Genomic DNA, 23,232 nt, shown 5'->3' with positions numbered 1-23,232 from the left:
AACTTTCTATGTATCGATTTCAACTCTTGCACGGACATAAGGGATTGCACTACTAAGGAGAAATTCATGTATGACTCTCTTGCTGAAACCGGTCTTCAACCGTTTCTTGAAGTGGCCGGTCCTATTCTTCTAGACGATGTCAAGGCCTTCTTTCGAAGCGCCTGCATCAGGGAGAAGTATATCGTCTCTACTGTCAGAGACCACACGTTCTGGATCGACGAGGTTGAATTTGCCTCACTATTCGGTCTACCCACTGAAGGTTTCTCTGACTTTCCGACTATTCAGGACCTTGCGGGATTTGAAACCGCGCGATATCTGTCGGCCACCCCCTCTCCGGTGGAACACTTTGGGCCTAAAACCCAACTTGCTAGTCACGGTCAGCTACTGCTAGAAATCGTGACCCGGTCAATTCTGTGTCAATCACCTAATCAACGGTATTCCAGGAATACCTACAACATCATTACCCACATTCTTTGCAAATCGGCCATCAACTGGTCATCGGTCATTTGGGAAACCTAAAGAATATGGTGCTGACCAAGAAGGGGCTCGGTTATGGACCGCATATCAGCAAGCTGATTCTTGGGTAACGACCAGAGTTCGGACCGGGCACACCGACTTCCTCTTCAAACATCCTCGATAGTGATTCGGCAAGAGAACGACTCTGGAGAATGTCTTTTGAATAGGCTATACTTTACATTGTTTCTGTATGCCTATCTTATTATCGGTTTTCTTTATCTGCTATTTCTTGAATTCCATTATCATTTTAGTCTAAATGACCGTGTCTTCTTAATTCTTTGAACATTTATCTAAGTAACCGGTTCACATTTTCAACATATAACCGCGTTCTTTTCCGGTCACATGAAATCTGACTAATTTGCTAAACACTATAAATAATCAATTGAACTTAGAAACCGCTCAATCAATCGGCTTCTATAGGAAGAGTGCGTCATCAATGACATACGCAAGGGATTTTGGAGGGAAATCTCCCGCTCAAACTTGCCGCCCATCTTTTCTTGTTTACCGCCCATAGTTTGGCGACTTTTCATTTTGGAGGGAAAATTCCCGCTCATTATTGATGGGACGGTTGGGTTTCCAAACCGCATCTATAAAAGGGACCTTCGGTCATTTTATCTCATTCTCACGCGAATCCACTTTCTCTCTCTAAGCTTTCTAACTCTTTTGAAGCGGCTATCTGAAGCGGCTATCTCTCTCACTTTCTCAAACTCTTTAACATGGGTCGTGATTCGGCATTGTTCAAACTCTACTCTCAAGTGGATTTCGAGGAAATCCGGCTGAATGGGACGACCGAGGCGAAAGCAGTCATTGACCGGCTGATTAGAACCGGTCTGGGATATTTCCTAGGCGGTCCTCACGTCATTTACAAAGATGCGGTCGAAGAATTCTTCAACACCGCAACTATCGCCTACGACAAGATCACCGCGACTGTATGCGGTTCCCGAATAGAGCTCACAGAAGGATTGGTGGCCGAAAGCCTGCGTCTTCCAACTTCCGGTCAGGATGCAACGGCAGAAATAGGCCAGGACACCTTTGAATCGGCTTGCTACATTCTGTCGGCATCTAAAGAGCCGGTCAAAACATCCGGGAGCAAGCAAATGCTAAGGCCGGAGTATATCCCGATATGTGACATTTTCACAAGGGCGATCCTGGCAAGGGGAGGAAACCTCAACAACCTCACCAGGGACAAAATCAAGATGCTCATCGGTCTGATGGAGGGTAAAGAGGTCAACTGGGCAAGATCGATGTTCAGCAACCTCATGGATATGGTGAAACCGGACTCGACCCGGTCATGGGGATACGCCGTGCCCCTCGGGAAGATCTTCCTCCACTTGAATCTCAACATTGGTCTCGGCGTTGCGGTAGCAAAACGCTGCCTCATTAGATCAAAGCAATTCCTTAAAAGGAAACAGCCGGCCCCCAGCTCCACAGGTGGCCGAAAGAAGAAAGCCGCAAAGAAAGATGCCCCAGCCAAAGAAAAGACCGGAGGAAAAGGCAAAGAAAAGATAACCTTCGAAGATCCACCACAACAAACAGAAGATGAGGAGTGGGCCTCTGCAGAAACCGACACGGAGAGGACCGATGATAGAACGGTCAATGACGACGATCATTCGGCTCGGAGTCCAAACGATGCCGAACCAAACACCAATCCTGAGACCACCGAGGGTGAAGAAGGGGTTGATATAGAAGCCAATGATGAAGGCTATAATACGGAGAGGGTGGAGGCCGAAGAAGCAGAGGCCGATAGATTAGCCCAGAAAATCTTTCAGGGCATTGAAAAGCGAGGCGAAGACGTTGTAGAGCTATACTTGGAGTGGCATGAGCACCGGTTCAGTACAACATATAAAAAATCCTACCGGGCTTCACGCAAAAGGAATGCATCGACAGATTGGAGGAAGTAGAAGACCTGATGTTGCGCCTCACAAATCCAACACAATTCAAGAGGTACAGAGCCGAACCTGTCTCCTAATACCGAGGATCCAACTTCGGAAACTAAGAAAGCGCATCCGGAAAATTAAGGAAGAGTACATCGAGACGGGATCGATGGACACCGTAGCGCCGCGGGTGTTAGCAAGGCTTGCAAAAGGCAAAATGGAAATACTTCAAGAAATCGAGCGGCTGGAAGCGATTTGCAACCAAAAGCAAGTACCGGTCTATACTGCTCCGGTAATCGAAAAATTTCCAGTTAACTGTCCAACACCTCCAAGGGAAGTTGAGGTACCGATATTGGAAGTTGAGGTACCGATATTGGAAGTTGAGGTACCGATATTGGAAGTTGAGGTACCGATATTGGAAGTTGAGGTACCGATATTGGAAGTTGAGGTACCGAACTACCGTTGATTAGGTGATTGACACAGAATTGACCGGGTCACGATTTCTAGCAGTAGCTGACCGTGACTAGCAAGTTGGGTTTTAGGCCCAAAGTGTTCCACCGGAGAGGGGGTGGCCGACAGATATCGCGCGGTTTCAAATCCCGCAAGGTCCTGAATAGTCGGAAAGTCAGAGAAACCTTCAGTGGGTAGACCGAATAGTGAGGCAAATTCAACCTCGTCGATCCAGAAAGTGTGGTCTCTGACAGTAGAGACGATATACTTCTCCCTGATGCAGGCGCTTCGAAAGAAGGCCTTGACATCGTCTAGAAGAATAGGACCGGCCACTTCAAGAAACGGTTGAAGACCGGTTTCAGCAAGAGAGTCATACATGAATTTCTCCTTAGTAGTGCAATCCCTTATGTCCGTGCAAGAGTTGAAATCGATACATAGAAAGTTTCCCAGAGTTCTGCTCGCCATGATTTCGGTATTTGAGAGAGAGACGGGATTCAAGAGTATCAGATGTGATGAAATGAGTAGAGGATGACTCCTTATATAGGATCGGTTTTGGAGGGAAAATCTGAGCATTGATGATCAGTTTTGTTTTATTAAGGAAAGGAATCTTTACCTTTTCAAAGCGCATGGGGAAGGGGCAAATTGCAGAGCCCAAGGTAAGTGTTAGTTGGGAAGTAACTAGTTCGGTTGGATATTAAATGTGCGGGTGGTTGGAGTTATCTCATTAATTGGGATTATCTCATTAAGTGCACTCAACACATAACCGATATTAATTAGATAGAAACTGAAAGTAGTAGAGACAATGCCGAAAAATGGCATACATGAATTATGAAGAAGACAAATAAAGCCGAAATAGACATGGATGAAGCCGATATGATCAAAGTTGAGTTGGTTAAGAATACATCCGGTACATGCTGCAAAACGACCGGATGCAGGAAGGAGTAACTTAGCGGGCGCGGGGATTGAATTCTTGAGGGAGGTTGAAGTTCCTCCTCCTCCATTCTCTCTCAAACTGTTCATAGAATGAATCAGTTCCTTCCCTTGTGAGCACCTGAGCATGGTTTAGACCTTCGCCGGGACAGGTCGGAACGCCAAGCTCCTCAAGAAGTCGGCTTACTTGGGGGATGAGGGCCACTGACCGGGTGCCGATTATCCAAATAAGGACGTCAAACAGCACCCTAGACCAGTTCACCGGCGCACCGGTGACAATGGCCGCCATCATGTTGAAAGTCGCCACGCAGTAAGTGTTAGTGGCATCTTTTCCTAAGATGCCCCTTCCTAACACGTCGTTGAGTAGCTGATATTCAGCTCTCAAGTTGGCCTTGCTGCCGTGGTCATCCACCGGCTCATCCGACCGGGCTAGGTTGTGTGAGACCTCGGCCTTTAAGTTGGCCGGTGGGTTGAGGTCTGTTAGCCCTTGTTTGGGCAAGCTGAAGCACCGGGCGAAGTCTTGCTCGGTGAAGTCAAAGAGAATACCCCCACTTTAGATTGAATGTGGGTGTCAAAGTGTGGTGTACCTCTGAATACTCTGGCATTTCGGAAAAACTCCAGAACGGACCCAGGATAAATGGTGAGTTTATCATCAAGGAAGTATTGGAGGCCGGTATCCTCCAAGGATTTTATCATTCTATAGATGTCGTAATGATCGGTGTTGGAACACGATTCAAAATCAACCTGAAGAATGTTTGTGAATTGAGACATTTTTTGCCTTAGTGATGGAGAGGGTGTTTTGTTTTGTGAGTGTTTTAGTGAGTGAGTGCTTCCTTTAAATACTGGTTTTGGGGCTAACCTATTATCCGGGCATTAAATGAGATGATATGTATTAACCGCAGGATAAGAAATTTTGCATGAAATAGGCAGGTTTACAGTTCTAGGTGTCGGTCATAGGCCTGAACTGTGAAAGATATCAAAAGATCTTCACGTCTTTTTAGGCGCGACCTGTTTTACTTGGAAAGGGTAATGTTGCAGAGCAGATGTCCTTAACCTCTGATAACTATTCCTCTTCTGTTTAAAATTCAAATAATCTAGGGTAGCCTGCTTCCGAACCGGTCAGGTATCAGTTGTTCATCCCGATGCGGTTATTTGGTGCATGCACCAAGTAGCCGGTCGGTTTACTCTATCTGATGAGCTGGGCGGTTCTTCCACAGACACCCTGAAGATTCGAAGTTCGACAGCTTAGGAAGAGTTACCGGTTTGTCTGTCTGAACCGGTTTCCCTTTAAGCATCCTTTGGAAGGATTTGGCTAATGTCGGTTAAGCCGAGAGTAAGCCTGAATTGAGAAAACTTAGCTTCCTGCAGCAGCTTTGTGAAGATATCGGCTACTTGTTGATCGGTCGATACGTATTCCAGCCGTATATGTTTCAGCGTGACATGCTCCCGGATGAAGTGATGCCTGATGTCGATGTGCTTGGTTCTGGAGTGGAGAACCGGATTGTAGGTGATCGCTATGGCACTCGTGTTGTCACAGAAAATCGGGGACTCTTCGGCTATGATACCGAAGTCCTTCAGCTGCTGTTGGATCTAGAGGAGTTGAGAGCAGCAACTTCCGGCCGCCAAGTATTCAGCCTCCGCAGTTGATGTAGCCACCGATGTCTGTTTCTTGCTGTGCCATAACACCAGTCGGTCACCTAGGAACTGACATGTTCCACTGGTGCTTTTCCTGTCGATCTTGCACCCTGCATAATCTGCGTCTGAGTAGCTTGTTAGATTAAAGGATGAGTCCTTTGGGTACCACAGACCGACATCAGGAGTGCCTTTCAGATACTTCAGTATCCTTTTTGCGGCTGTGTAGTGGGATTGCTTTGGATTTGCTTGGAATCTCCCACACACGCCAACTGCAAACAGGATGTCCGGTCTACTCGCTGTCAGGTACAGTAGGGAGCCGATCATGCCCCGGTATGCAATCTGGTCTACTGATTGGCCCTCATCATCTCTGTCCAGTTTGATGGATGAGCTCATTGGAGTAGCCGCCGAGGAGCAAGTGTCCATACCGAATTTCTTTAGCAGCTCCTTGGTATATTTAGGTTGACCGATGAATGTTCCTTCTTTAAGTTGTTTAACCTGAAGACCTAGGAAGAAACTTAATTCTCCCATCATACTCATTTCAAACTTGTCAGTCATCATTTTTGAGAATTTGTCACAAAGCTTGGGGTCAGTGGAACCGAAAATAATATCATCTACATAAATCTGAACAAGTAGGATATGTTCCTTCTTTTCAAACTTAAACAAAGTTTTATCCACCGAACCGATGGTGAAATCATGTTCTAATAGAAATGCGGTTAATGTATCATACCAGGCTCTAGGTGCTTGCTTTAGACCGTATAAAGCTTTGTTCAGCCGGTATACATGGTTTGGAAATGCAGCATTTTTGAAACCGGGTGGTTGTTCAACGTACACTTCTTCACGTAGATCACCGTTCAGAAATGCACTTTTAACATTCATTTGAAAAACCTTAAAGTTTTTGAAAGCCGCAAAAGCTAGAAAAATCCTAATGGCTTCAATTCTGGCTACAGGAGCAAATGACTCTTCAAAATCAATGCCTTCTTCCTGTTTGTAGCCTTGAGCCACTAATCTGGCTTTGTTCCTCGTGATCAAACCGTCCTCATTGAGTTTGTTTCTGAATACCCATCTTGTTCCTATGACCGATTGATCTTTCGGTCTGGGAACTAAGTACCAGACTTTACTACTCTCGAACTGGTTTAGCTTTTCTTGCATTCCCAAGATCCAATCCGGATCTGACAATGCTTCATCTATTCTTTTCGGTTCAATCTGGGATATGAAAGCAGAGTTAAAATATCCTTCCAGAAGTTGACTCCTAGTTCGAACAGGTTCTGAAGGGTCACCTATAATTTGCTCAGGAGGATGTTTACTATTTCTTCTGAGATTCAGTTCAGGAATGTCTACCAAATTACCGGTAACTTGACCAAGGCTAGACATGTCGGTAGGCTGAACGAGATTGTCAGACCGACCGACTCCCTCGGATTGGACCGAAGTGTCAGCTTCCTGTTGTAGAACAGCTTGATCCGGCTGGGTATCAATATTACCCATTTGGTCATGGACAAACCGCCTGAAGACCGGAGTCTCATCTTCACTATCAGAATGAATATCGTTATTTTCCAATCTGTTGTGTAGATCAAAGCATGAAGCAGTATTGCTTTCAACCGATTCATCGAAAACAACGTGAATTGTTTCCTCCATGGTTGCAGTTCTATTATTATATACTCTATATGCTTTACTTACTGCCGAGTACCCTAACATGATGCCGGTATCGGTTTTTGCATCAAAAGCGGTGAGTTGGGTTTTACCATTTATATGAATATAACATTTACAACCGAAAATCCTGAGGTACTTGAGTTTAGGAACTCTGTTAAAATAAACCTCATATGGTGTTTTGTTGTGAAATCTGTTTATCAAAGACCGGTTTTGTGTATAGCATGCAGTGTTGATAGCCTCAACCCAAAATTTCTGAGTAATGCCGGAGTCGGCTATCATGGACCGTGCGGCTTCCTTGAGAGTCCGATTTCTTCTCTCGGCCAGGCCATTTTGTTGAGGAGTCCTAGCACTAGACAACTCGTGTCTAATGCCGGATTCATCAAGATATGCAGTTAATGTACTATTGGTAAATTCGGTACCTCGATCACTTCGAATGCTATTAATACGAGTTGATTTTTCATTTTGCAAACGCTTAAGAAGTGTGATCAGGTTTGATACAGTTTCACGTTTAGATGGTAGAAATATTACCCATGTATATCTAGAATAATCATCAATAACTACCATGGTATAGAGCATACCTCCTAGGCTAATGACCTGAATCGGTCCAAATAAATCCATGTGAAGAAGATCTAGGCATCGGCTAGATTGAATATTTCCTTTACTCTTAAAAGATGACCTAGTTTGTTTACCCATTTGGCATGCTGAACAGACCTTATCCTGGTTAAATACTATATCAGGAATACCTTCAACTAGCTTTTTACCGCGAATGTAGTTTAAGGTCTTCATATTTAGATGGTTGAGTCTCTTATGCCACAGCCAGGTTTGATCAGTCTTAGCTATCATGCATATAGGATATTCTACTCTGGTTTTCCAGTCTACCTTGTAAATGTTACCTATCCTATTTCCGGTTAGTAGTACGATGCCTTGAAAGTTCTTAACTAAACATGCATGTTTAAGGAATTCTACCGTGTATCCAGCATCACACATCTGACTAATACTAAGTAGGTTAAAACTTAGGTTTTCAACTAAAAGTACATTATCAATAGTTAGATTACCATGGACAATCTTACCCTTGCCCACAGTTTTACCTTTTGAGTTGTCACCGAAGGTAATTAGAGCACCGATTACTGATCTGATGTCGGTTAGCAAATTGCTATTTCCGTTCATGTGCCTGGAGCAACCGCTGTCCAAGAACCATTCGGAGTTTCCTAGCCGTTTCTTTGGATCCTGCAAAATGTACATTTTTACAACTGTTTGGTACCCACATTTACTTGGGTCCACATGCGATTAGTCCCTTAGGTACCCAAACTTTGATAAACTGGACGGTCTTCTTTGCTAGGGTTTTAACTGTCCTTTTGGCACTTGGTCTGGTGTATTTCGGTTTTCCTTCAAAAGTCCTAAATGGTGATGGTCTTTGGTTCGGTGATTTATGGTTTGTCCTACGCGGTTCAGGGAAGTTTTTCTTATATTTGAGGATTTCGGCTTTTCTTTTCTCAAGGTCAAGCCATGAATCAGTTGGGCCAACATAATCGTATTTTAGCTTCTCTTCCCTATAATATGCGGTTTCCTCTTCTTCAGCTGTCCAGGTGCTCTTAAGAAATTTTATAAAAGGAAGGTTTCCTTTTGTAAGCCTTGCTTTCTCTATGGGTTTTCGGTCTTTAGAGCTATTCTCTGTGTATCCTAGGCCACGCTTACAACGAGGATGCCTGTAGTGTTTATTCATATTCTTTACTATATCGCTAGATCTCTTATAGGCGGCCATCGTATATTGAAATCGGGCATTCTCTTCCTCGGTTAGTTCTCTAGTCGGTTCACTAGGTTGTTCGGTCTTAAGATCTAACTCGGTTTCTATGGTATGGGTGTCGTCAGATTGTATGACCTCCGGTTCGGTTATGATGGGTACCTCTGGTTCTATTGGAATAGGTACTATGGGATCGGTTCTGATGTTGAGGTGCTTATGTAGCATGGTCAGTAGGTTCTTATATTCTTCTACCATGTCATTCAATGCTTCATATAGCTCGTCTTTAGTAAATTCATCATAGGGAGAGTCAAATACCTGTTCCTCATTGGCCATGAGACATGTGAGTTCATCGTCACTATCACTGCGAGCCCATAGACTTCCTCCATCGTCGGCTATCAGTGCTTTCGGTACCTCACTTCCTTCACCGGCTTGTTGGTAATTGTTTCTGTCATTTTGATAGTCCAGTTTCTGGGTATCCCTTCTTGGTTTCCTGCATTCCCACTTAAAGTGTCCCAAACAGTTACAGTTGTAGCATCTTATATTGGATTTGTCACCATAGTAGTTGTTCGTTGGTTGGCTTCTCTTCATGAACCTCCCAAATTTCTGTGCGAGCATAGCCATGGCGTCCTCAGTAAACTGTTCGGCGGTTCTGATCGGTGCGAGTGCAGGAACCGATATCGGTGTAGGTGCAGGAGCAGGTGCAGCCGGTTCTGTAGATGTGATTAGTGCTCTGGTTGATGTTGAGGCCGAAACTTCCTCTTCAGTTCTGGATCTCATCTCGAACTCGTATGCCTTTAGATCTTCGAATACGTCGTATAGTTTCATCTTACGTAGGCTCTTTGATTCCCTCATTACCATCGTCTTTATATCCCAGGCACTTGGAAGAGATCTCAAAGCCTTCATAACTACCTCTTTGTTGTCATACTTCTTGCCCATAGTAGCTAACTCATCTAACACACCAGTGAACCGGTCACTGTATTCCTTCATAGTTTCTCCTGGTTTCATTTTGATGCTTTCAAACTTCTGTGTGGCCATCATTATTTTGTTCTCCCTTGTTCTTTCATTTCCTTCAAAAATCTGGATGACCGTGTTCCATGTCTCCTTCGCGGTCTTGCAATCTCTGATCTTGCAATATGTATTTCTGTCTACGCTGTTGGAGATCCGGTTTCTTGCATGGTTGTCCAGATTGTTCCTTCTCCTATCTTCACCCGTCCATTCTTTTCTATCTTTATCAATGAATATCGGTCCTTCGGTCAGAATGGATTCCATTTCATCATCCAAGGTGACTAGGTGCAGGTGCATGCGTGCCTTCCAGTTGGCAAAGTCATCACCTTCTAGCATTGGAGGCCTATCCTGATACATGTTTGCTTGAGTATTGAAACTAACTGCTCTGATACCAATTGTTAGGATCTAGGAATACAAGTACAAGCCGATCGAGACTTATTTCCTGCTCGATAACACTCTTACAATTTACACCGAAATTGTAAAACACACTTTAACTTTCAACACTTAGGCTTTCTAAAACAGCACACTCTTATCACTTGTAGTAAATGCTCTTAGCGCTCGTTATCCCAATGTATGTCCCGCATTTACTCTTCTGCAACTGCCTCCTTTTATAGGTGAAATATGCCAACGGTCATATTTCACTGCCTTGAATTTGATTGGCTGATCAGAAGTGCAGTGATTCAGTGTTTCAGAGATTCAGACCTGCGGTCGTCTCCTCAGACCTGATGGTCAATCTCAGACCTGGCATTATGTCTCAGACCTGGCGGTCTGTTCATTCGGTGTGTAGGACAAGCCTGCCGGGTTTGTCTTTTACTTGATATAGGCACTGTCTGTTTGGACAGTTGTCTGTACTTTGAAGATTTCCTTTCTGGCTTATCCCGAAGTATAAGGATCCGGTAGTACTGTTTTTTCTGCAGCCTACAGTCTTTCCTCAGACTTGCATGGATATGGAAGTATTCAGTCTGTTCAAAGAAATCTCTGAACCGGTCACTACGGGTACTTCGCAGCAAGCCGACCTAGTCGAGGACGAAGTCGAAGAACAGCTGCGGTCCCGGTCTAAAAGGCGACGTTCTTCCGAACAGACCAGGCAACAACAACCGAAGAAAAAGAAGAGCGCCTATGATTTCACGGACTCTGAATAGGGACTATCCTTCTCTTTTTACTGGCCTTAGTATCTCTATATATTTTGTCTCTTCCGGTCATCTACATATAAATATATAAAGTTATTTTTGAATCCGGCCTTATTTTGCATTTCTACTTAGTTTTGATAATTTTAAATAAAATAATCAAAAAGGGAGAAATTGACAAGATAAAAGATAGAGACTCATATAAAAACTTTTCCAAAATTCTTCTCAAACACTTTTCGAAAAATTCTTTAACATGGGTCGTGATTCGGCATTGTTCAAACTCTACTCTCAAGTGGATTTCGAGGAAATCCGGCTGAATGGGACGACCGAGGCGAAAGCAGTCATTGACCGGCTGATTAGAACCGGTCTGGGATATTTCCTAGGCGGTCCTCACGTCATTTACAAAGATGCGGTCGAAGAATTCTTAACACCGCAACTATCGCCTACGACAAGATCACCGCGACTGTATGCGGTTCCCGAATAGAGCTCACAGAAGGATTGGTGGCCGAAAGCCTACGTCTTCCAACTTCCGGTCAGGATGCAACGGCAGAAATAGGCCAGGACACCTTTGAATCGGCTTGCTACATTCTGTCGGCATCTAAAGAGCGGTCAAAACATCCGGGAGCAAGCAAATGCTAAGGCCGGAGTATATCCCGATATGTGACATTTTCACAAGGGCGAACCTGGCAAGGGGAGGAAACCTCAACAACCTCACCAGGGACAAAATCAAGATGCTCATCGGTCTGATGGAGGGTAAAGAGGTCAACTGGGCAAGATCGGTGTTTAGCAACCTCATGGATATGGTGAAACCGGACTCGACCCGGTCGTGGGGATACGCCGTGCCCCTCGGGAAGATCTTCCTCCACTTGAATCTCAACATTGGTCCCGACGTTGCGGTAGCAAAACGCTGCCTCATTAGATCAAAGCAATTCCTTAAAAGGAAACAGGCGGCCCCCAGCTCCACAGGTGGCCGAAAGAAGAAAGCCGCAAAGAAAGATGCCCCGGCCAAAGAAAAGACCGGAGGAAAAGGCAAAGAAAAGATAACCTTCGAAGATCCACCACAACAAACAGAAGATGAGGAGTGGGCCTCTGCAGAAACCGACACGGAGAGGACCGATGATAGAACGGTCAATGACGACGATCATTCGGCTCGGAGTCCAAACGATGCCGAACCAAACACCAATCCTGAGACCACCGAGGGTGAAGAAGGGGTTGATATAGAAGCCAATGATGAAGGCTATAATACGGAGAGGGAGGAGGCCGAAGAAGCAGAGGCCGATAGATTAGCCCAGAAAATCTTTCAGGGCATTGAAAAGCGAGGCGAGGACGTTGTAGAGCTATACTTGGAGTGGCATGAGCACCGGTTCAGTACAACATATAAAGAAATCCTACCGGGCTTCACGCAAAAGGAATGCATCGACAGATTGGAGGAAGTAGAGGACCTGATGTTGCGCCTCACAAAATCCAACACAATTCAAGAGGTACAGAGCCGAACCTGTCTCCTGATACCGAGGATCCAACTTCGGAAACTAAGAAAGCGCATCCGGAAAATTAAGGAAGAGTACATCGAGACGGGATCGGTGGACACCGTAGCGCCGCGGGTGTTAGCAAGGCTTGCAAAAGGCAAAATGGAAATACTTCAAGAAATCGAGCGGCTGGAAGCGATTTGCAACCAAAAGCAAGTACCGGTCTATACTGCTCCGATAATCGAAAAATTTCCAGTTAACTGTCCAACACCTCCAAGGGAAGTTGAGGTACCGATCTTGGAGGATGCGGCACAATTAGAACTTCCAAATGAAAATGCTGCACCGATAGATTCCAGTGACAGAGCCGATCCTGATCCCACCGAGCACTCGCCTCCCCCACCACCGGAAGTCACCGCTTCGGACCCTCCTAAAGAATGGGCTGCTAAAGAATGGGTGGAGGACCGACTTCAGAAGCTTGAAGCATCCATATCGGAACGGATCGATGACCGCGTACAAGAACACGACGTGTCCAAGCTTCAACCATTCAAGGATAGATGCAACAACATAATTGATTCGGCCATGAAGTTCACCGACGTGACAAAGCAGCTACTAGATCAACATCAAGCACGTCTCTCAGAACTCGGCGCCGGACTGTGGGAAGAGGCCGGTGAGCGCGAAAAATGTGTTCAGCGAACCGCAACTCTGGAGGATGTGACCTCCAACTTAAAGAAGGATTTCGAACGGGTCGACACGACAATTAACCGGGTCTCAGAACTCGAAAAGACAAACGAGAGTCTCGTGGCCGAAGTAAAGGCACTTACCGAACAGATGGCCGAAATTCTAAAGGCTAAGGAGAACGCGGACGCCGCGGCTATAGAGGCGGATGCTCAAGTGGCTAAAAGGGTCCAGGATGCGCTGGATGCCGAAGTTAGCAAAGATAAAGAGGCGCCGCGATCGTCTCAACTAACCGAAGCGGAAGTGGAAGCCGCACGGATTAAAAGAGGAGAGGCCATATTTCCAGGGTTTGCCGATAAAGTAGTCGCTCGAGCTGCAGAGGATGCTGAACGGTTTGAAAGGGAGGAACGGAGGCTGAAAGCTTTTGCAAAGGAAAACGAGAAGAAGAAGAAGGCGGCCGCCTCCGCTTCAGCACCGAAAAAGAGACAGAGGGAGGCTCCTAAGAAAGTTCAGATAGCCGAGATGTTCAAAGAAATCTCTGAACCGGTCACTACGGGTACTTCGCAGCAAGCCGACCTAGTCGAGGACGAAGTCGAAGAACAGCTGCGGTCCCGGTCTAAAAGGCGACGTTCTTCCGAACAGACCAGGCAACAGCAACCGAAGAAAAAGAAGAGCGCCTATGATTTCACGGACTCTGAATAGGGACTATCCTTCTCTTCTTACTGGCCTTAGTATCTATATATATTTTGTCTCTTCCGGTCATCTACATATAAATATATAAAGTTATTTTTGAATCCGGCCTTATTTTGCATTTCTACTTAGTTTTGATAATTTTAAATAAAATAATCAAAAAGGGAGAAATTGATAAGATAAAAGATAGAGACTCATATAAAAACTTTTCCAAAATTCTTCTCAAACACTTTTCGAAAAATTCTCCCAAGTCAAAAATCCGGCCAAACAAAACAACCGGCCTACGGTTGCAAACTTACATGATTTTGATAATTTTAAATAAAATAATCAAAAAGGGAGAAATTGTTAGATAAATTCAGACCGGTTCAAATAAACCTAACTTAAATAAACTTTCCATGCAGGAACAAGGAACCGGACCGGATGAACAAGAGAACCGACTGAAGAAACCTAACCGGTCAAGCTACCAAACCGATCAAGAGTATTCGGAACGTGACCGCACAAAGGAAGGATCGGCCAAAGCTCAAAACCGGAACCATCAAACAGCCGATCATCCACAAGACAAGAATAACCGGAAAAAGTCCGATTACATCACTACCAAAGACATTCGGCCAAGTCAAATGACCGACCAGTACAAGAAGACATTTCGGGTATCTGTTGAGAATGATACCAAAGGAACAGACTGAATACTTCCATATCCATGCAAGTCTGAGGAAAGACTGTAGGCTGCAGAAAAACAGTACTACCGGATCCTTCTACTTCGGGATAAGCCAGAAAGGAAATCTTCAAAGTACAGACAACTGTCCAAACAGACAGTGCCTATATCAAGTAAAAGACAAACCCGGCAGACTTGTCCTACACACCGAATGAACAGACCGCCAGGTCTGAGACATAATGCCAGGTCTGAGATTGACCATCAGGTCTGAGGAGACGACCGCAGGTCTGAACCTCTGAAACACTGAATCACTGCACTTCTGATCAGCCAATCAAATTCAAGGCAGTGAAATATGACCGTTGGCATATTTCACCTATAAAAGGAGGCAGTTGCAGAAGAGTAAATGCGGGACATACATTGGGATAACGAGCGCTAAGAGCATTTACTACAAGTGATAAGAGTGTGCTGTTTTAGAAAGCCTAAGTGTTGAAAGTTAAAGTGTGTTTTACAATTTCGGTGTAAATTGTAAGAGTGTTATCGAGCAGGAAATAAGTCTCGATCGGCTTGTACTTGTATTCCTTAGTGAATATCCTTCTCGCGGTTTCGAGAGGAAGGGGTGACGTAGGAGTTTTATCTCCGAACATCCATAAAATCTGTTGTGTTATTTACTTTCTGCCGGCTTCATTATATAACCGACTAACTTAACCATACCGCTCCAAACCGACTTTATACTAACCATACCGAATATCCAGACTACCGAAACCGACCCACCATTTCCAAATCTCCATCATCCGAAACCGACCGTGCCTATCATACAAGCGTGCCGCTTCAACCTGAAAGCAAACCTCTTCCGCGCTTGAACCTAGTTCAAGGGTTTGTGACAGGTTGTGTAGTATTGAAACCCCGGTGTTAATCTCTAACCGGATTAACCACCACCCTACGAGTGAGAACCGCTAACCGGTCCAACCCCCGGTCCACTAGCGGCGACCTAGATCCTAACAGTATTCAATAAAGATAAAGTCTGTTCAGCATGTCAAATGGGTAAACAAACTAAGTCAACCTTCAAGAGTAAAGGACACATTCAATCTAACCGATGCTTAGATCTTCTTCACATGGACCTATCTGGACCGATTAAGGTCGTAAGCCTAGGAGGTATGCTTTATACTATGGTAGTAGTTGATGATTATTTTAGGTATACATGGGTAATATTCTTGGCATCCAATCGTGAAACCGCCTCAAATTTAATTACATTGCTTAAACGTTTGCAAAATGAAAAATCAACACGCATCAATAGCATTAGGAGTGATAGAAGAACCGAATTTACAAATAGTACACTAAATGCATTTCTTGATGAATCTGGTATTAGACACGAGTTGTCTAGGGCTAGGACTCCTCAACAGAACGGCCTGGCCGAGAGAAGAAACCGAACTCTCAAGGAAGCCGCAAGGTCCATGATAGCCGATTCGGGTGTTGCCCAGAAATTCTTGGCTGAGGCTATCAATACTGCATGTCACACACAAAACCGGTCTCTGATTAACAAGTTTCACAAAAAAACATCGTATGAAGTATACTTTGATAGAACTCCTAACCTTAAGTATCTTAAAATTTTCGGTTGTAAATGTTACATTCACATAAAATGACAGAAATTACCTATCTGCTTTTGATGCAAAATCCGATATTCGGATCATGTTAGGTTACTCAGCAGTTAGTAAAGCTTATAGTGTACAATACTAGAACTTTAACCGTGGAGGAATCACTTCGTGTCGTTTTCGATGAATGAGATGATTGGTTAACCGAAGTGTGAAAGTGATGTTACGAGATGAGAGGTCAATTGAATTGGTGATTGGTTTGCCGAAGCAGGAGTAAGAAGCTGCGGTAATGATATGAGAGGATTGAAGTACAAAATCCTTGAAATTAGGTCATGAGATTAATATGAGAGGATCATTGGAGAACACAAAACATTGGTGGTTAAATATGTGAATAAAATTGTTGGTTGACCGAAGAAGTGAAAATAAAAGAGGTTAGTGATGATAAAGATTATTGGTTTGCCAAAAGTGAGTGTAAAAGATGTTTGTAATATTGAGACCAACCTCCCGGTTTCAAAAGTGCTGAGTTTCCAAACCATGTATACCGGTTAAACAAAGCTTTATACGGTTTAAAGCAGGCTCCTAAAGTCTGGTATGATACTCTAACCGCGTTTTTGTTAGCACATGACTTCACCATAGGTTCGATTGATAAAACGCTGTTTAAATTTGAAAATAATGAACATATCCTACTTGTTCAAATTTATGTAGATGATATCATCTTCGGTTCAACCGATCCTAAACTATGTGATAAATTTTCAAAAATGATGACTAACAAGTTTGAAATGAGTATGATGGGAGAATTGAGCTTCTTCCTAGGTCTTCAGGTCAAGTAACTCGAGGAAGGAACGTTCATAAGCCAACCCAAGTACACCAAGGAACTTCTAAAGAAGTTTGGGATGGACACTTGCTCCTCAGCGGCTACTCCAATGAGCTCATCGATTAAATTGGACAAGGATGATGATGGCCAATCGGTAGACCAGATCGCTTACCGGGGCATCATCGGTTTCTCCTATACCTAACACCGAGTAGACCGGACATCCTTTTTGCGGTCGGTGTATGTGGGAGATTTCAAGCAAATCCAAAACAATCCCACTACACAGCCGCAAAGAGAATATTGAAGTATCTAAAAGGAACACCTGATGTCGGTCTGTGGTATCCAAAGGATTCGTCCTTTAACCTAACGAGTTATTCGGATGCAGACTATGCAGGGTGTAAGATTGACAGGAAAAGCACAAGCGGTACGTGTCAATTCCTAGGTGACCGACTGGTGTCATGACACAGCAAGAAACAGACATCGGTTGCCACATCAACCGTAGAGGCTGAATACCTAGCGGCCGGAATCTATTGTTCACAACTCCTTTGGAGCCAACAACAGCTGAAGGACTTCGGTGTCATAGCCGAAGAGTCCCCGATATTCTATGACAACACGAGTGCCATAGCAATCACTTACAACCCGGTTCTCCACTCCAGAACCAAGCATATTGATATAAGGCACCACTTCATCCGGGAACATGTCACGCTGAAGCATATCCGGCTGGAATACGTACCGATTGATCAACAAGTAGCCGATATCTTCACGAAGCCTCTACAGGAAGCTAAGTTCTCTCAATTTAGACTTACTCTTGGTTTAACTGACATTAGTCAGATCCTTCCTAAGGATGCTTAAAAGGAAACCGGTTCAGACAGACAAAACCGGTGGTTCTTCCTAAACTGTTGAACTTCGAATTTTCAGGGTACCTGTAGAAGAACCGCCCAGTTTATCAGATAGAAAAAACCGACCGGTTACTTGATGCATTCACCAAATAACCGCATCGGGATGAACAACTGATAACTGACCGGTTCAGAAACAGGTTATCTCAGATTATTTGAATTTAAAACAGAAGTGGAATAATTATCAGTGTTTAAAGATATCTTTTCTGAAACATTGCCCTTTCAGAGTAAATTGGTCGCGCCTAAAAAGACGTGAAGATCTGATGATATCTTTCATAGTCCAGGCTTAAGACCAACACCCAAGACTGAAAACCTGCCTATTTAATGCAATACTTTTTATCCTGCAGTTAATAGATATCATCCTCTATAATACCTGAACAATAGGATACTCCCCCAACTAGTATTTAAGTGAAGCAAAACTAACTAAAATACTCACAAGACAAAAACTCATCCTCTCACTAAGGCAAAAATGTTTCAGTTTCCCAACATTCTTCAAGTTGATTTTCAGTCCTGCTCAAGCACTGAGCATTACGACATATACAGAATGATCAAATCTTTGGAAGATACTGGTCTCCAGTACTTCCTTGACGACAAACACACCGTATACCCTGAGTCAATCCTGGAGTTTTTCTACAACGCCAGGGTGTTCAGGGGTACCCCCCCACTTTGATACCCACATCCAATCTAAGGTGGGAGGTATCATTTTCGACTTCACCGAGAAGGACTTTGCGCGGTGCTTTAGCCTGCAAGAGCAAAGGCTGACAGACCTCGACATTCCGGCCAACATAAAGGCTGAGGTCTCTCTCACTCTTGCCCGGTCTGATGAACCGGTTGACGATCACGGTACTAAATCACACTTGAGGGCTGAATATCAGCTCCTCAACGATGTGATAGGTATGAGCATCTTTGGGAGGGATGTCACAAATACCTACTGTACCGCGACCTTCAATATGATGGCGACTATCGTCACCGGTTCGCCGGTGAACTGGTCAAGGGTGTTGTTTGACGTCCTCATCTGGATGGTTGGCATCCAATCAGTCGGCCTCATCCCCAACTAAGCCGCCTTCTTGTTGAGCTCGTGTTCCGACCTGTCCAGGCGAAGGTCTGAACCAGGCCCAAGTGCTCACAAAAGAGATAACCGACTCATTTTATGATCGGTTTGAGAGGGCTTGGAGGAGGAGGAACCGCCAGTACAATCCCAACGGTGAGGTCACCTCCCGCGCACCCTGAGTCACTCCTTCCTGCACCCGGTCGTTTTGCTGCATGCACCGAGTGTATTTTTTTTCAACTTACCAACGATCGATCCGGCTTTTCTTCGGTTTTATTTAAGTTTCTTTCAGTTTTATCCCTGTTACTTTTTGATCCCATCTAATGTTTATCTCGGTTCTATTCAGCTATTTTATAATGTGTTGGTGCAATCTTTTGATAAAACAGGAACCTCTTACTAACTTAATAACTCCTAACTAACTAAATAATCAATACCCAACTAACTTGGTTACTTTTCAACTAACATTTACCTCGAGATTCACAAACAGTCAAAAAGCACACTCTGCCCAATAACCTTGGAAATATAAAGATTCTCTTCTCTAAAGAAGACAAAACTGACATTCAATGCAAACATTTACCCTCCAAAACTGGTTCTATATAAAGAGAGTTTTCCTAATCAAAATAACACACCTCAAATCTTAAACTCTCTCTATCTACTATCAAAATCATGCCTAGCAGAACTCTAGAAAATTTTCTGAGCATCGATTCGAATCATGTATGGAAGAGTGGGACGAAAATCATGGAAAGAAGATCATGTTTGAATCTCTTATCATCACCGGCCTTCGAACCTTTCTCGAAGAATCCGGTCCCATACTGTTTGAGGATGTTAAGGCCTTCTTCAGAAGCGCTTGCATCAGGGGCACCTACATCGTCTCTACGGTAAGAGACCATACCTTCTGGCTTGATGAAGCCGAATTTGCCTCCATGTTTAACTTGCCCACAAAAGGGTTTTCCGACTTTCCATCTCTGGAGGGAAGTGCGGCATATTATCACGCACTACTTTTCTCTGGAACCATTGTTCCGGTGGAAAACTATGGGCTAAAAACCAGCCTCGCTCGTCACACTCAACTCCTTCTTGAGATTGTGACTCGGTCTATTCTCTGTCAATCTCCAAACCAGCGGTACTCTAAGAGTACTTACAACATGATGACCCACATTGTTGGCAAATCCACCATCAACTGGTCCGCGGTCATCTTTCAAAACCTGAAGAATATGGTGATAACCAAGAAAGGTCTCGGTTATGCACCTCACATCAGTAAGCTAATTCTAAAGTACCGGCCTGAGTTTGGACCGGGCACATCGGCATCCCTTTCAAACATCCTTGACGTGGATGCGGTGGAGGAAAAATTTTCTAAAATGGTTATCATATAAGTGGTATTGTCTTCACACCGATCTATCCTTCAGTTTTCATTATGTAATGTCTTTTCAATACAATCCCATTTCAGTTTAAATGACCGGGTTATCTGAATATTTTTGAATATCTATCTAAGTCACCGTTTAACATTATCAAAATAACCGCGCTCCTATCCGGTCTCAAAAGAGAACCGCTTAAACTCAAGATTGCAGAATTCTGCTTATTCAAAAGAACCGGTTAAATCTCGATAATTCTTCGGTTAAATTAAGAAGACCGCAACATCAATCGGTTTCAAAAAGAGATTGCGTCATCCAAGACAAAAGCGGAAATTTTGGAGGGAAATCTCCCGCCCAAATCTCCCGCTCCTAGTTTACCGCCCACAGTTTGGCGCCTCTTCGATTAACGCCCATGGTTTCCCGCCCACGGTTTGGCGCCCTTTCGGCTTGGAGGGAAATCTCCCGCCCATTGTTGATGGGACGGTTGGGTTACCAAACCGCACCTATAAAAGGGGCTATCGGCGAATTCATTTCATTCTCACACGAAACTGCTTTCTCTCTCTAAGCTCTCAAACTCTCTCAAGCGGTTATCTGCTCTTGTATTCTTCAGACTCTCTCAACTCTCTAAGATGGGGCGCAACTCGATCCTATTCAAACATATAACTCAAGTGGATTTCGAGGAATTCCGACAGAAGGGAACGCCTGCGGCAGTAGAAGTTATTAACCGGGTAGCCGAGGCCGGACTAGAGTACTTTCTCGGCGGTCCCCACATTTTATATAGAGATGCGGTTGAAGAATTTTTCAACACCGCAACTCTCTCTGACGACAAGATCACCGCAACTGTAGGCGGTACTGAATTCGAGCTAACCGAGGAATCGGTTGCGGAGAGCCTACGCCTTCCAACAGCCGGCCAAGATGCAAAGGCGGATATAAAGCTAAAAACGTTCGAGGCGGCTTGCCAGATACTCTCAGCGACTAAGGAGCCGATAAAAGTATCCGGTAACAAAGCGACATTGCGACCGGAGTACATACCGATTTGTGATATCTTCACAAATGCGGTTCATGCAAGAGGAGGAAACTACAACTCCCTCACCAAGGACAAAATCAGAATACTAGTCGGCCTGATAGAAGGCACACAAGTGAACTGGGCGAAGGAAGTGTTCCATAACTTGAAGGAAATGGTGAAATCGGACTCAACCCGGTCATGGGGATACGCCATCCCCCTTGGTAAAATCTTTCTTCACCACAACATCAACACCAATCCCGGTGTCATTATCTTTCTGTAAGTACTCTTAGAGTACTACTGGTTTGGAGATTGATAGAGAATAGACCGAGTCACAATCTCAAGAAGGAGTTGAGTGTGACGAGCGAGGCTGGTTTTTAGCCCATAGTTTTCCACCGGAACAATGGTTCCAGAGAAAAGTAGTGCGTGATAATATGCCGCACTTCCCTCTAGAGATGGAAAGTCAGAAAACCCTTTTGTGGGCAAGTTAAACATAGAGGCAAATTCGGCTTCATCAAGCCAGAAAGTATGGTCCCTTACCGTAGAGACGATGTAGGTGCCCCTGATGCAAGCGCTTCTGAAGAAGGCCTTGACATCCTCAAACAGTATGGGACCGGATTCTTCGAGAAAGGTTCGAAGGCCGGTGACGATAAGAGATTCAAACATGATCTTCTTTCCATGATTTCCGTCCCACTCTTCCATACATAATTCGAAATCGATGCTCAGAAAATTTTCTAGAGTTCTGCTAGGCATGATTTTGATAGTAGATAGAGAGAGTTTAAGATTTGAGGTGTGTTATTTTGATTAAGAAAACTCTCTTTATATAGAACCGGTTTTGGAGGGTAAATGTTTGCATTGAATGACAGTTTTGTCTTCTTTAGAGAAGAGAATCTTTATATTTCCAAGGTTATTGGGCAGAGTGTGCTTTTTGACTGTTTGTGGATCTCGAGGTAAATGTTAGTTGAAAAGTAACCAAGTTAGTTGGGTATTGATTATTTAGTTAGTTAGGAGTTATTAAGTTAGTAAGAGGTTCCTGTTTTATCAAAAGATTGCACCAACACATTATAAAATAGCCGAATAGAACCAAGATAAACATTAGATGGGATCAAAAATTAATAGGGATAAAACCGAAAGAAACTTAAATAAAACCGAAGAAAAGCCGGATCGATCGTTGGTAAGTTGAATAAAAATACACCCGGTGCATGCAACAAAACGACCGGGTGCAGGAAGGAGTGACTCAGGGTGCGCGGGAGGTGACCTCACCGTTGGGATTGTACCAGCGGTTCTTCCTCCTCCAAGCCCTCTCAAACCGATCATAAAATGAGTTGGTTATCTCTTTTGTGAGCACTTGGGCCTGGTTCAAACCTTCGCCTAGACAGGTCGGAACACGAGCTCAACAAGAAGGCGGCTTAGTTGGGGGATGAGGCCGACTGATTGGATGCCAACCATCCAGATGAGGACGTCAAACAGCACCCTTGACCAGTTCACCGGCGAACCGGTGATGATAGCCGCCATCATATTGAAGGTCGCGGTACAGTAGGTATTTGTGACATCCCTCCCAAAGATGCTCCTACCTATCACTTTGTTGAGGAGCTGATATTCAGCCCTCAAGTGTGATTTAGTACCGTGATCGTCAACCGGTTCATCAGACCGGGCAAGAGTGAGAGAGACCTCAGCCTTTATGTTGGCCGGAATGTCGAGGTCTGTCAGCCCTTGCTTTGGCAGGCTAAAGCACCGCGCAAAGTCCTTCTCGGTGAAGTCGAAAATGATACCTCCCACCTTAGATTGGACGTGGGTATCAAAGTGGGGGTACCCCTGAACACCCTGGCGTTGTAGAAAAACTCCAGGATTGACTCATGGTATACGGTGTGTTTGTCGTCAAGGAAGTACTGGAGACCAGTATCTTCCAAAGATTTGATCATTTTGTATATGTCGTAATGCTCAGTGCTTGAGCAGGACTGAAAATCAACTTGAAGAATGTTGGGAAACTGAGACATTTTTGCCTTAGTGAGAGGATGAGTTTTTGTCTTGTGAGTATTTTAATTAGTTTTGCTTCACTTAAATATTAGTTGGGGGACTATCTTATTATCCAAGTATTACAGGAGATGATATCTATTAACTGCAGGAT

This window comes from Impatiens glandulifera, chromosome 8 (assembly GCF_907164915.1).
Source record: "Impatiens glandulifera chromosome 8, dImpGla2.1, whole genome shotgun sequence".
NCBI lineage: Eukaryota > Viridiplantae > Streptophyta > Magnoliopsida > Ericales > Balsaminaceae > Impatiens > Impatiens glandulifera.
This window is presented reverse-complemented; position numbering follows the sequence as displayed.